The sequence below is a fragment of the Pteronotus mesoamericanus genome, unplaced genomic scaffold (genome assembly GCF_021234165.1).
Source record: "Pteronotus mesoamericanus isolate MK-2021 breed Mesoamerican mustached bat unplaced genomic scaffold, CSHL_Meso_final contig_74, whole genome shotgun sequence".
Taxonomy (NCBI): Eukaryota; Metazoa; Chordata; class Mammalia; order Chiroptera; family Mormoopidae; genus Pteronotus; species Pteronotus mesoamericanus.
In genome coordinates, this window is record NW_026555247.1 from 340,569 (window position 1) to 356,050 (window position 15,482).

General features: G+C 34.2%; 1 protein-coding gene across 4 annotated transcripts in view; it reads left to right on the forward strand.

Annotated features, from left to right (window-relative positions):
• DLGAP1 (DLG associated protein 1) overlaps window positions 1–15,482 on the forward strand; it is an 870,852-nt gene that overhangs the window by 105,623 nt on the left and 749,747 nt on the right. For all 4 annotated transcript variants that reach the window (XM_054583388.1, XM_054583387.1, XM_054583384.1 and 1 more), the window contains exon 2: window positions 12,921–13,071. The gene's annotated coding sequence lies outside the window, so the exon portion shown is untranslated. The remainder of the gene's footprint in view (window positions 1–12,920; window positions 13,072–15,482) is intronic.

Here is a 15,482-nt window from a genome sequence, read left to right on the forward strand (position 1 = left end):
CTTTAAAAGGCTGAGAGGATGGCTTTATGGGCCATGGTAAAAAGAAAGTGGTGTTGATGAAAGTGCTAACTTTGCACAAACACCAGGGGTAAGATGCAGAGGAAAGGAGGAGAATTGGGAGCATTTTTTTTCTGAAGGCTGGAATTCTTGGCATGTATAATAAAACGGGCTTGTCACATTGCATGCAGTTAGAATCTTGATGCCTGCTACATTTTTTCTCTTTTAGGTTGCATGAGAGAACAAAGTTGGGTAAGAAAGAAATCTAGCAGGAAATAGGGAGGTGAATCCTTGTTTTGATGAACTTGACAGGTGTTTCTGAGTGATTAAATAAGGGGTTTAATGTTATTACAGATATTGTGCAAACATTTTGAGAAAAAGTACTATGAATATTTTTCTTGGATGATGATCTTATTGTTTGACACATTTTAATACCTTGGAGTTTTATTCCAGATTTGTCAATTATGGCATGGAAAACCTGTGAGATACAATCCTTTTATTGCTTATAGCAAGAGAGAAAAAATGCACTTAACTGTTTGAAATATGTCCAAACTCCTTACTAAAGAAGGACATTAGTTTTAAATAATAGCATAGTTCAAACAAAATGTATAAAATAAAGAAAATAAATTTGAGCCAAGTATCACAAAATATGACTTAAATTAATGATTGCATTGTACATCAAATCTAGGTTATTCATGATGAAACTCTTAATATTTTTATAAATGATTAATTATTCTAATTCAAAGGGATCAAACTAAGCTGAAGCAGAAACACATGGTTTAGATATTGATTATTCTCAGTGTTTTTCAGATGCTATAAATTTAAAAGTGTCTTATTGTGCTGTGTGTATAGGTTATCTTTTTAAGTTAGAAACAGAAATCTATTCACCTAAGAGAGCATTAGACAGATTTTGAGTTAGGATGAGCTAAGATTTTAGCATGCATAATAAAATTAAATTATTTCTGAGCTCCTGAGAATATACAAATGTGACCCTGAAATAAATAAGTATGGCTATTTTTATAAATTCTTACAAACCAGAAAACTCCTCCCCAAATATGTCAGGCTTAATTTTCTGCTCTGTGGAGCACAGCTAGTAGGCTAGCAAAGCCCAGTGACATTTTCCACAGTGTGAGTTGCCAACCATTAAAAGCCTGTGGCAGTGTTTAAATCTACAGCCAACAAACTAACAATTTGTTGAAGAAAGGATTCTGTAGTTCTTCTCTAGTATTCCTTCCTGTGGTGGTCATATCACTATTGGAGAGAACCCTAAAGACCAAACTTGTGACTGTCTGCTAAGGTAGCGTGTCTTTGTAGCTCTGAGCCCATGTCATCTTTATGCTTTTCTTCAGGTTAGTTTGGTTATTCTCTCCATTTTTTTGCTAAACTCCTAAAGAAAAGGACTATATTTGAGTTTGCACACTTCAGTGTGTGTTAGGGCTGTGATTTCGGTGGTCATTATTTCTTTAAAGTGCCCTATATTGATTCCACAGTGTCCTGGTGAGCATTAATTAATAAGAGAATTACAGTGTCCCTACCTGGGTTATAATACTCCAGGAATTGGATCTGACCAACAAAGGGAAAGAAACATTGATAATGGCAGTAGGAACAGTTAAATTTAGAAGAACTGAGAAACTTTATTTATTGAATACAGTAGAACAAAAGTCAGAGGAGGACCTCTACAGTATAATGGACAAAACGATTTATATGGTAAGGAACTCTACCTAAGGTCTAGGGAAAATATGATTATAAATAAAAAGGTCCTACTGCAGCTCCTTATTTTTTTTCTGGATCTGTAAATGACATTGTGTATGCACAATAATATCTCATTTACCTGGTGATGGTGTTGAACAGAATGGTGATACATTTTCTGGATAATTGGTATGTGTCCTGTCAGATTTAATTTATTTTTATTATTTTGCTTTTCAAAATTGAATATATATGTATTTCCCAACAAAAGGTGTTGAGCATAATTGAACCTCTTCTTTTTGCCTTCAGGATGTTACCTTATGAAATTTAGGAAAGCAATATATTTATATCCAGCCATGATCATGCCCTGTGGGTAGCGTAAGGGCCGACTGATACCTTGAATATCTCATATTCTATTGGTAGAAATCAGTACTTGTGCGACTAGTACTCACATTTCATATGTTGACTATAGATTTAGTTTCATTATAATTTCCTCTCTCCCATGACAGAATGTAAAATCCTTAAGGAAAGAGACTGTATATTGGTATTTTTTTAAGTGAAATTTTCCCTCAGAGAAAAAATTCTTGATGACTGGTTTAAAAGCTTTCAAACTAACTAAGGTTTGTTGATTTTAGTTACTTAATTTGGGTTGATAGAAATAGGAAATTCTAAAATTACAATTATCAAGGAAAAATGTGATTATATTTACTTTTAATGTTGAGGAATATTGAAATACATTGGTTTGCATTAACACCTTTATGTAGCTTGCAAGTATTTTGTTTAGAAAATATAATACATTTTTTAAATTTGCTTTTTATTCAAAAACAATCACATTTGGTGCACCTATGTTAAAACTATATTTCTAAGGTAGCCCAGAGTGCTGAAACCTACAGACCTAATAACTAACATTTCCCTCCAATTTTTTAGAAGAAATAAGCACTGAACAGTTGGAATAATCTGTATTTATAGGAAAAGCCAGGATATTATCTTGTCTTACTTTATAAAGTAATAAACAGATAGCAAAAACTTTAATTTTCAGCAAAAAATGAAGGATAATACTGTTCTTTTTTTCTTCTGTTATTTTATGAAGAAATGCATTGTCAGAAATTAATTCTTTGTTTTAATTGCATCCTTTGGAAAGCTCTGTCTGATAATGTGGCATGTTTAAACAATGAAAACTGAGACAAAAATATTCATTCAAGAAAAAAATTTTTCTCTTCATTTCCACTGAAATATAACCCACATACAGTAAAGTACATAAATCTTAAGTGTAAAGCTTGGGTGAACATGGTGGGTGAACACACTGGTGTAACCCTCACTAATGTAAAGATGAGAATACTGTCAGCATCCCAAGGAGCTCCCTTGTCATACTTCCTACTTACCTCCTGAGGTAATCACTGTAATGCATTTTCCACTACAAATGAAAATGGTGTTGTCAAGTTTTTGAATTTTATGTAAATAAGTGACACACTATGTTCTCTTGTTTTTTTTTTTCCATATTCTCTCTGTGGGATTGAACCATGTTTTAGACAAGAGTTTGATCGTCTTCATAACCTTAGAGCAGCCAATTTTATAAATAGAACATGATTTATTAATCAGTTCTGTGACTGGTGAACATTTGCTTTCTTTTTGGGTTTTGGCTTTATGAATGAAACAGGCATGAGGTTTCTGTTAACACATCTTTTGGTGCACATGCATACTTAGGAGGGGCCTTGTTGGCAAAAAGCTCATTTGTTTAGCTTTAGCCACACAGTCTCTCAAAGCGATTGAACCAATTTACACTTGGACCAGTTACAGTTTAATTCCTCATCCTCTTATCTTTGTTAACAATAGGTATTATTGGTTTTTGTAATTTTAGCCATTTTTTAAGAGCTATCTTGTTTTTACCTTTCATGTTAGTTTACACTCCATAAAACTTTTTTAATGTTTTGGATACAGTGTGAGGAAGTAGTCGAGACTCATTAATTTTCCTACAGGTATTTTTAATTTATCAGGCATCATTTATTCAAAAGACCCAATTCATTGTTTTTCACTCATTGATATGGCATCTTTGTCACAAATTAGGTAGCCATATATGTGTAGGTGTGTTTCTTTTTTGTTTTTAATTAAATTTTTTGTATCCTCACTAGAGGACATTTTTTTATTGCTTTTAGAGAGAGTGGAAGGGAAAGCAAGGAACATCAATGCAAGAGAGAAGCATCAGGTGGTTGCCTCACATATGGGCTGGACCAGGGATCAAACTCACATCCCAAGTATGTACCCTGACAGGGAATTGAACTTGCAACCTTTGGTTAAGGGATGACGCTCCGTCCAACTGAGCCACAGCAGTCAGGGCTGTGTGGGTGTGTTTCTTGATTCTCTGTTCTATCTTACAAGTTATTGGCATAAATGATTTTTCTTAGACACTTTTATTTACTATTGGGATGCCCTAATTTTCATGTGGTATTGCTAAATTTCAATCTTATTAAAAACAATTTTGACATAGTTTCATACAATGTATGACCCAATATCATACATTGCATTTGATTTGAGGAACTTCCTTAGACTTTGTCTCTCTTCATGGCCTTGACGTTTTTGAAGAGTGCTCACCAGTTAATTTGCACAACATCTCTCCATTTTGGTCAGTCTGATGTTTCTTCACAGTTGAATTCAGATTACTCCTTTTTGGCAAGAATAAACCAGAAATAAAGATGTGACATAAGTGTGTAACATTAAGAGATAAATGATGTTGACATACCTATTCCTGGTAATGTTAAATTTGAACACTTGATAGAGGTGAAGTCTGTCAGTTTTCCCCACTACAAACTTACATTTTTTCCTTTGTAGATAATAAATTTTTTTTTGTTGGGCGGAGGGAGAGTTTGCAAATATGTGAGTATCCTGTTTTCTCATATACCCTTGCCCACTGATTTTTAGCCTCTATCAGTGATTCTTGCCTCTGCAACAATTACTACCATGGTGTTTGTGAGATGGTGATTTTTACTTGCATCATCCATTCTGTATTTATTAGTTTAATTCTACTCTACAAATGAGCTGCTTAATCCTTATTTATTCACTCAAATATTTACTTGTGGTAAGAAATCAAGGATATGTATTTTATTCTATGAGATGAAATTAATTATTATTTAGTTTGTTCACTTTATCGCAGGTTTGGCCATTGGGAGCTTCTTCAGGCTGGTTCCTCTATTTTTTCAACATACCATCAAATTTTGAGGGCTTACTTTCTGGCATCACAGGATCTTGCAAGCTCATTTTACCCCATTCCCTTTTCATACTTATCTCTGACTCATTCCTGAAATTAACCATTTCTCCAAAGATTTTGGTACACTGTATTGAAGAAGGGTATTTGGCAACCAAGATCTGGGTGTTAGGTTTGCTCATTGGTCTTTGCCATTCTTTCTATGCCCTCACCTGATAAAGGTAGGATATATGTATACACACAAATACACATAGACACATGCATAACTGTTGCATAACTATTTGTGGATATGTGTTCATGTGTATACATACAATCATGAGTTCATATTGATATATCTTATTCTAGTCCAACCCCACAGGGTTCATTCTAGTCAGCTCCCTTCTATTATTAATAACTCCTCTTTTTAACATTTAGATGCCCCACTCCCATTATCATCAATCTTTTTAATTATTTACTCAGCCTGAACATACACATGAAGTAGTTTCACAATTGCAGCGTCATACCTCTGTGAAAAAGAAATCTTTAAAGTACCATATGTGTGCAAGAAATTCTTTTTGTTCTTAGCCTTAGAATATGCAATCAAAACACTGTTTTGAAAGTTACTTAGGTTAGTTCTATTCTTTTCCATCTCCTTCAGTATGGTTATATATTTATAATGCAATGTATATGAAAGCTATTAATTTCTGAATATTTGCTCACATTCTGTTGCTTTACTAAAGTATATCATCGCTTGAGGTAATATTGTTATTGATTCTTTAGCATTTTACAGATGTCAAATCACTTATAAGTAGAAATAGTTTTACCTCTTTTTACCAGTTCTCGTACCTTGAATTGATTTATTTTGTCTAATTGCATTTGCTAATACTTTCAGTATAGTAGTGAATAATAATGGATATACTGGGCATCCTCCCCTGCTCCTAATCTGATGAGAAATACTTCTAGTGTTTTTCCATTAAGTAAGACACTGGTTTTAACATTGAGAAATATAAATATTTTTCAAGTTAAGAAAGTATCCCTCCTGTCCTTTATCTTGAGTGTTTTTATAATGAGCGAATGTTGAAATTTTGTTAGTATATGTGGAGATAACTATATGGCATATGATACTAATCAATTTCCTAATATGAACCAGCCTTGCATTTCTAGAATAAATCACACTTATTTATTGCACATTATTTATATATTATGGTACAATCATACCATATGGCAATAAGGAAAAACAAACAAGCTGGACAAATTTAACATAACGAGGTCTGTCCAGAAGGTATTCAGCCATGTAATATGAAATATAGAGACATTTATTGAAGGAGATACAAGATACAAGAAACATTGTACCTATGTAGGTACAATATAGGATAACCTATGTAGGATAACAGTGCCTCAGTCCCCTTCAAAGTAGGCATCTTGGACCTCACACAGCTCTCCCAGTTGCCATCAGCTGCCCCATCGTAACTTCCTGAATCTCATCAACAGTCTGAAATCTCTTCCCTTTCAAAGGTGATTTTAATTTTGGGAAAAGCCAGAAGTCACAGGGTGCCAAATCTGGGCTGAAGGGGAGTTGAGTCACCTAGGTGATTTGATGCTTTGCCAAAAAACTGCATAAGACATGGTGCATGAGCAGGTGCATTGTTGTGATGAAGCTGCCAATCACCAGTTGCCCATAGTTGCAGCCTTCTGAATCATCCGAATAGTTTCTGCAGGAGAGTGTTCAAGCTTAACACAAAATTTGATGCAGATTCATCACCCTAGTCATTCAGTCATTTTGAATGCAGTGGCCACACAGTACACATACTCACTTAACAGTATCTACCACCCCCCTGACTAGTACAGTGAATTTATCATTGTTCACCCATGTGCATCCCAGTCCACTCTCCTTGGCTGCCAAGGTTACGTTGATGTCACACAAACCATTCTTGTTATATTAACAATAGTTGGACTTTTTCTAGACAGACTGCATACTCATACTGCTGACTGAAGAGCTGTTTAAAAAATAAATAAAACCTGTTCCCTTTACTAACCCTCAATACTTACCATATCACTAACATTCTTAGTACTTCCAGTATGTGAGGCTTTTCCCACACTAAGCTTGTCTCAAATTCTCCAGATTCCAGCTGGTGTCCTTCAATTCAGACACTCTCTACCAAGAGACGGCATTAGACCCCACAGGTTAAGGGCTCAGTCCCACAAGACTGCCCCCTTCTTCTTCAGATGCCAATTGCAAGTTCAGATTCTCACCTATGCTTCTGACCAGCTGGCTGTAAACTGGAAGTTCACATGGCCATCTCCTTGGGTTTGATTAATTTGATAGGGTGGCTCACAGAATTTAGGAAAACAGTTTAATTGCTAGATTCAGTTTTTGACAAAGGATATTAAAAAATATGAATGAATAGCTGCATTACAGGTACATAGAGTGAGGTTTAGTAAGGTCCTGACCATAGAATCTTCAGTCCTCCTGGAGTTTAGGGTGTGCTACCCTCTCAGCTTGTGGGTGGGTTCTCATTTATCAACCTGGAAACCCTGTTCTTTGGGATTTTACTGAGGCTTCATGACATATACATAATTGATTAAACTATTGCTCTATGGTGATGATTCAATTTCCATTCCCTCTTCCCTCCCTGGAGGTCCAGGCATGGGGCTGAAAGTTCCAATCCAATAAACATGTGGATGGCGCCCTGGGCAACCAACCTCCATTTTCTATCCTGTCAAAAATTCACCTCATTACCAACTCAGATGTGATTGAAAGAGGCTTGTTGTGAATAACAAGACACTCCCTTCACCTTCATCACTATGGAGCTTTTTCAAGTATTGGAGCTATTTGAGAACAAAAGACTAAACATAACAAAAGATTATGCCATTGCTGTTATTGCTTAGGACATTACAAGAATTTTACTAACTTTCTGCAGGGGCAAAAAGAAAACTAAATATATATATTTCTCATTACTCTTAAAAAACAAAATTCAACTGAATAAATTTGAAGACCTAATTGGCTTTATTCAATGATTCATAAGTCAGGCAGTATCCCATCTGGTAAACAGAAAGAAGCTCTAAGGAGCTGTACAAAATAGAAGACTTATTGGCAGAAAGGAGGAGGAACTAAGAAAGGGCAGTTTATTTCAGGCAAAGACACCTTCCTTTTGGGCAAGAATGGGGGTGTCTCTGGAAGATGACCTTACTAGTGCTGACCAGGATATTCCAGACTGACTGGTTAAGATTACATTCCTGGAAGAGGCTGAACCTGCAATTAGGTTAGGTATTAAGTCTCAGTTTGGTGACATGGGCTTATCACAAGTGACTCCATTTTTGGCCTGTTGTCTCTTTTTTAACATTGCATATCACAGTATCACCAAGGACAAACCAAAAAAGTGTTGAAATTGTATGCTGTATGATTCTATTTACATAAAATAAATTGACAAAAGTAGTCTATGGTGTTATGACTATTTTTTTACTCCAGTGGATATAGAGTAGAGACTAGAAAGAGGTATAATTGGTAATGTTATGTTTCTTGATCTGGATACTGGTTTAAGGGTGTATTTAATATAAAATAGTATAATGAGTATTTCTGATTTTGAATTTTATGAGTTGTTATACTACAGTTAAATTTGTGTAAGGGGAAAAAAGAAAGAAAGAAGGAGGGAAACAGGGAGGGAGGGAGGAAGAATGGAAGGGAGGAAAAGAAATAGAAATAAGAAACGATAATGGAACAATGAAATTCCATTCATAATAATTTTATAATTTATTGGAATAACAATTAATTATACTTTAAATATTTGTCTCTGCCTCCCCCCACCTCCCCCCCCCCCCCCCTCTTGCTATATGTTCCTTGATTTTTCAAGAGCAATGTATCTTATGAATAAAACTTAACATTTTCATTGAGAAATATAAAATAGACTTAAGAAGTTGAATAGTCATACTGTGTTCTTGGATAAGAAAAGTAAATTTTATAAAGCTGTATCTTCTTTCCAAATTCACTTTTGGTGAACTTTCTATTGAACTTCATTGGGATATTCTGAGAAATTGACCACAATGTTATGTAATTTATTCAGAAAAATGAATGTGTGAGCATAATGATGAAAATATATTTAAAAAACAGTGTAGATAATCTATAGGTTAAATTCCTATCAGATGCTTGATGTAATTTAAATCAGCAATAATTAAAAGTGTTACATCAGCAAAAGAATTGATGAAATATTGGAACAAAATAATAACCTGAAACTTGAAATACAAAAAACATATTCAAAAATGGATATGTGATAAATATATTTAAGAATTTAATACATAACAAAAGATACTGTGTCACAGACTACCAATTTGGAAGAAAAACTTACTTATCCTTAGCTTTACACAATACGTTAACGTATTTTACATGGCTAAATAGTTTTATATTGAAAAGCATTGTCTTAGCTATGGATTCTCTAACAAAATGCCATAACATGAGTGGTTTAAACAACAAGACATTTGTTTCTCACAGTGTGCTGGAGCCTGGGAAAGTCCAAGATCAAGGTGCCAGCAGATTTGGTTCTTTCTCTCCTCTTGGCTTGCAGATAGACACTTTTCTACTGTGTCCTGAGGGGAATCACTGGTCTCTCCTCTTCTTTTAAGGCACTCATCCCATCATGGGGGTCATGGGTGCTCTACCCTCATGACTTCATCTTAACCTAATTACCTGCCAAAGGGTTTTAACATATGAATGGGGGGCACAATTCAATCCATAACAGTATAAATTGAAAAAAGAAAAAGAACATTAAACATTTATTAACTTTTCAGAAGGAACATAATTCTTTAAAATACAGTCATCAATGGGTGATATACTTGACTTTAAAATATTTTAACATTTCACATTCAAGTCAATTCAATAAATATTAATAGAGTGCTCCTTAAGTGACAGACAATATGCCAGTGTTGGGAACATAGTTGTGATCAAGGGAAAAAATACATGCAGGGTGTCTTAGAGGGAAAAAGAGTTGCAAAAGCTTCTTCAAGTGACCTCTGCAAGGTTTCCTGGAGAAAGAGCACAGTTAGCTAGTCAGGTGGTGTATCAAAATTGCAAAAGGACTGAAGTATTTCAGATGGAGAGAGAAGTGTGTGGCAAAGTTTTGTAGTCAGGGAAGTGTGATAGACTTTTCATGAGACTGTATTCCTAGCCTTAACATTTTGCCTTAAAATATATAGAACAAGGGATAATAAATTTCCCATATATAAAAGATAAACATGCTTGCATGAGTGGCTGAAAGATATTTGAATTGGTTCCATCTCCATCTTAGATCACTAGAAATTTCAGTGTTTTGAAGATGATTTGTTGAAAGAGAAATTGCTTTGGCTTTTAATTCTCTCTAAAGCCAATGGTTGGCAGAGATTCTGAGAAAAGCATCAGAGGCTGGGAATGTTGGATGAGTTATTCACATAATGCACAAAATTTATGCACTAAGTTAACAATGTAGAATGCCCAAGATCATAGGAGGAGGTAAGAATGGGTAGAATACAGTGTAGCCGAGAGGATGAACTTCAGAGAGAATGGAGTTCCTGAAAGGCACCAGTGTTGGAGATTATGGCGTGTCTCTGAGTCATGAGAAGCTGCACTGAAAGAAGAGTCATTGCAACAGAACATTCCAAGGGGTTCTAAATTATTGCCCCCAGCAGGTCTCAAGTGAATGGTGGGAGTGGGGGAGAAAGGAGGGAAAGAGGGCCAGTAAAGGGATGGACAAAGGGTAGGAAATCAAGCCTCTCTAGATTGAGTGGGCTTTGAAGACAGACTTCTTCTAGGTGAACATTACCACAGAGGTGGCAAATGGCAGTGCCTCTGGCTGACAAATGTGATAGTGACAGGACTGGAGGAAGCCATGCATGTTAGCATGAGAAACAGGAATATCTCAATAGATAATTATAACTCTAACTAGGCAAAGGGTCCAAAAAGATAATCCAAGGAAGAAAAGACAGTTGTGATAACAAAAACAAGCGAACATGTTCATCATTATCACAAAAAACAAGTTAAAATCAAAGCAAACACCCAAATTAATTTCTTTGCCCACCAAATACCAAAAATTTAAAATATATTACAACCTAATGACACTGATGATATGAAATTGCTTGTTGTTCTCAGTCACTACTGATAAAAATACCACCTCCTCAAAAGACATTCTGTCAGTATGCATCAATATTACAAAAATGTTTATTAATTTAGTAATTCTACTCCTGAGAGTGAAGCACCAATGGTTAAAAATTGTGACTTAAGAATGCAGATGCTGGAGTTAGGCTGTTGGATTTAAGTCACCATTCTGTTGCTTTATACCTATGTGGACTTAAGCAAACCCCTGAGGATCCTTTTGCCTTAGCATCTCCATTTGTAAAATGGGATCAATTATGGTACCAGCCTTGTAAGGGTGTTGGGGGGATTATTATATCTAAGGCAGTTAAAATAATATGCCTAGCAAATGGTAAGTGCCATATAAGACTGTGTTACTATTATTTTAGCTTGACAACTGCTTATCCAAAATTTAAGGGTTTCCGAATTTTTAGATTTCAGGAACATAATATGGGGTATAGGCTATATTATATAATGTTCTTCACTAGGTACTGGGCAAGACCCCATAATCAAACCCATTAATATTTCTAATGTGAAGTGTAGGAGTTTTCATATTGTGTCATATATGATGCTAAGTGACCTCACATCAGGTCAGATTCAGATTTTCCTACCAATTAAAACATAAAAACCTTAATCTTTAAGAACTTTTTTTGGGGGGGGCTTAGGTATAGTTAAAAGAAACTATAGATCTGCTTTTCATAATAATAAAATATCAAAGTGAAAATTTTATGTAAAATGTGTATTAAAGCATCATTTAATAAAGAAAATGTTTACAAACTATTAAACTTTGAACTGTTTATATCATAAATTAAACAGGGCACACATTGTGTTATATCTCTAGAAAAAATAACCGTAGAAAAATAGCCTAGAAGAAAATATACTATATTATTAGCTGTTATTATGATATATGGTAGAATTATGATTAAACATTTTATTTATTTTATACTGTTTACTGATTTTTAATAACAATAATAAATTTATAATGAAAAAGTAATTGCTATCAAATCCACATTAGAAGTCTTTTTTTTCAGAATAATCTTAATCTGTAAATTTGAATATAAGCAGTTTTAAAAAGTTGCCTTTTTTTATTAGTGATATTTTTATGGTGGTAAATGCCACTATAAATATTTTATGAAAGAGAGGTAGAAAGAGAAGTTTCTTTGAAAACTGTTTAAATTTGTTTCATGTGCTGAATTTTACTGGCTAATTTGAGTCTCAGTCAATCCGTCTCTTAAAACTTAATGTAAATAAACATAAGGCAAGTTTATAAAAATAGCATGTACAATAACTCATATTTAAAAGTTAAATTTGTTGTGTTTGTTGTTTTGCTGTTTTTCTATGGACAGTGTAAAAATATGAAAAATTGCCCCTCAAGTACAAAAGTGTTCAGGAGTAGCAAGGACTTTGAAAAGCAGACAACTCTACTGCTTTCTTGTTATCTGACTTCTACAAATTACTAATTCCTTAAACCTCAGTTTTTTAATTTGTAAAATAGAAATAATAACATCTCATTTGAGGATTAAATAAAATAATTTCTATAGAGTTCCAACCCAGTGCTTTATACTGTGTCCTCAGTAAATGGGCATTTTGTCTGTTTTCTTTCCTTAGTTTTAACCAAGAACAGGAAAAAAAAATGGGGGAAGGAATAAAGTAATTATTGTTTATTAAGCACTACTAAAAGTACTTAACTTGTATGATTTAATTATTCTTTTCAAAGTCCTCTGCAGAGGGCTTAAACAGATTGTCCAGAAAGCAAGCTGTGCTCTTCAGCTGAGCAGTAACATTAAGCTTGGTCACCTAGCCCATGCTCTTGATGACTTGACTAGCCCTGAATTATGAGTTAAAGGATAAGAGTAAGGCTGCTATTTGTATAATTTAACATGTATAAAGAATCATGAAAAGATAAATAGGAAGCTCTTTTAAGAGATTTACATTTCTTTTTCTGTCCCTTTTGTATTTCAGCACATGGTGAATGGTGCTCTGGAGAGCCTTCTGTGATTACAACTCACCTTTTCCTGGGACACTTTCTTGAAAGGATCAGCAGACATTCAGTTTACTCAGATATAATCCCAGATTAATGGAGTTGTTGCAGGGCTGATAACACGACACACTGGTAAGAGTTTAAAAATACATTTATTGTTTTGCAAGTGATATTTGATGTGATGACATAGTCTGAAGTATTTCTGCCTTGTTATAAATTGGAAAGTTATATTAACTAAGTAAACACATGGTGGAGGGGAAAAATAGCTTGCCACAGAAAGGTACATTGATTAAAATACTTATCATGAGCTAAACATATGCTGATGTATTTAGAGATATTTTTATTACTTCTGTGAAATATAGGGAGTTGACCTTTACTGCAAGGGGAATTTAATGACAACCATTTTTCTTTTAAAATATAATTGCAAACAGTTTTATGAAACCTGTAATTGCTACAGTCTATGTTGTTTCTACTGTTATAAAACCAATAACTGTAAAGAGGAAAGGGTATTTCCTTGAAATTGGTTATGATGATGTTTATGCAAATCTTTCCCTGAGCTTTCTTTACCTGTCTTTCTAGTGTGTATAATCTTACTTTTGCACATCTTTTCCTCAATATCAATATTTTCTGTTTCAATATACTAAATTGCCAGCTTCTCCAGTCAGGGTTAATTAACAAAACACAGGCTTGGGACTGGGGAAAAGACAGTAACATTGAGTCAAATGGAAGATTAGGACTAGTCACTGCAGGGAGAATATAGGGGAGATGAAGAGCATGAGCAAAGGGGACTCTCCATCTCTTGGAAGTACACTCCAGTGGCTGCCATGAGGACAGATGCTAAGGAATGAAAATAGGTGCTTTGACCATGACTTGAATATACTTGGGTGTACAGATGTTGAGGAAAAAAAGACCATCCAAAGGTTCTCATTCTCCAGCATACAAGTTATTTTGCGTCTAAATACATGAGATTGAAGGTGAGTCAACTCTTAGACATAAATAGAAAGATATTTATGGACTATACCTCCTGGAATGCATATTTACCTACAGTGTGTTACAACTTTTCAAGTGTTTTATACATAATATAGAGAAGGGATATCCTCAGAGTTTCTAGTGAGGAAAGCCTGATAAATGGAAACAGGAAAGTTGAATGTCTGTGAATGAGCCTGGTTACAATACAGCATGATGGCTGAGAACATTGGCTTTGGGAACAGGTCAGTTTCTCTAGTTTGAACCCTGACTCTGCTGCATTTTGGCCATGACTTCTGGGGTAGCTGTAAAAATTAAATGAGCTAATTTATGAAGAGTGCTTAGTATTGGACCTGGCACACATTCAATAAGTATTCAATAAGTGGGTGTTATTATGTTAAAAGATTGCATAGACATTTATAAGGAGTTTTGTAACTTTGCCAGACCCTGATTTTTTTTTGACTGAACAGTATAATTTATTGAGTAAGCCAGATCTTGATTTTAATACAATTTTCTCTATGAAGACTTTAATTTCTCATCTATAATCTGTCTTACTATGTTGAAATTTATTTAATCTCACCTAGCCAAGTAATGGGAAGACATCACTATATTTTTCAAGATAAGTTTTTGATTTTCAGGTCTGGCATATGTTAATTTCTGAAGGTCATCGATATTTTAAATTTAATAATCTCAAACTTGCCATTTTCCAGCATCTTAATATTAGATAAATTATCTGAGTCTTTAAATTTTTCTCATCTTTGAAATGGGAACAGTAGAATAGCTATCTATAAGAACTTTTATAAAGATTAAATAATGCAAGATACAGTGCATAATACGGAAGTACCCAATACATGTAGCTATTACTAATATTGCTACTGTTATCATTGTAAATATTCTTGTTAAACAGATTCTTGTCTACCTCTGGTTTTATTGCTGGTGCTATCAGTGTTTCTAGAACTTGAAGCAGGATGTTCCACAGAATTTTTAAAAAATAGAATATATTAATATATGCAAAATCTCAGGTCACTTTTTAACTTTGGAAAACATGACTCATCGTCATCATTTTATACTTTCAAAGTACAGTATTTTTAGTTTAAACACAGATATAATTTCCTAATTTTATTAAGTTATCTCCAAGGACAACTGCTTTTAAAACTTCCTAAACTTAATTCTTTCCAGTGGACATTATAACTGCCATTTTAAATTGCTTCAGATTTTGATAATTATTAGTATCAAAGTTTGGCTTTTTCATCCTTTAAACTGTTGACTCCACCTATTGAGCCTATAAAGTCATAAAATAAATACTAGGTAATCAGGATACCATCACTCTCTACTACCTACTTTATCTAATCTTTCTAACTTTGTACTCATCTTACATTCATAGTTCTGAGTGCTTACAATTTGATTCTATAATTCAACATTAATGTCCAACTTTGATTCAGATTATATTCACCGTCATAGTACAGTACTGACTTTGAAATAACTGAATTTTAGAGAACTGATAATATTGGCTTCATCTCTCATATTAAAATCTGATATTGACCGTGCGAAGCTATGCACCAGGGTTGATGACAAAT